Genomic DNA, 632 nt, shown 5'->3' with positions numbered 1-632 from the left:
CCCGCCGCCGAGGCCGCGCGCCCGGCCCCTCGCCCCCATTGGTCGCGCCCGCGCGAGCGAGCGACGCCGACGTGCCAGAAGCCAATGGGCGCGCAGCTAGCGAGCCCGTCAGCCAGCGCCGCTCGAACCCCGCTGCTCTTTTGAGAACCTGCACGTCCCAGCCTGCAGCCTAGAGCCGAGCACCTAGTTCAGTGGTCCCGGTGTCCACAATCACGAGTGAGGGGCACAGGGAGAGGGAAGAGAGGGAAGGGACAGAGTGAGAAAGGGGGCCGACGGGGAGAAGAAAGAAAAAAAGTAATAACGATGGGCCTGTTTGAAATCAGAAGAGGGAAGAGGACGCCCCGGGGGAAGGAAACAAGGCCACCTACCTTCGACTTACCTTTAGACTCCAGCGCGGCGGCCCCTGCAGCCTCCCCAAACGCGCGCCTGAATAGTCTGAAGACACTAAAAGCAGAGAACAGAGATCCCTGAAAGAGCCACAGGAAAGTGTGTAACTTCAGGAGCCGGAGCACTAGCTGGGCAGGCGGGTGGGTCGGAGCTCTGATTTCTTCCCCAGCAGCCTAGGCAATCCGGCTCGGCCTACCTGGGCAGCGGGGCCCTGAGGGAGATAAGAGCTGGGTCCGCGTCCACCG

This window comes from Tupaia chinensis, unplaced genomic scaffold (assembly GCF_000334495.1).
Source record: "Tupaia chinensis unplaced genomic scaffold, TupChi_1.0 Scaffold000023_1, whole genome shotgun sequence".
Lineage (NCBI taxonomy): Eukaryota > Metazoa > Chordata > Mammalia > Scandentia > Tupaiidae > Tupaia > Tupaia belangeri.
This window is presented reverse-complemented; position numbering follows the sequence as displayed.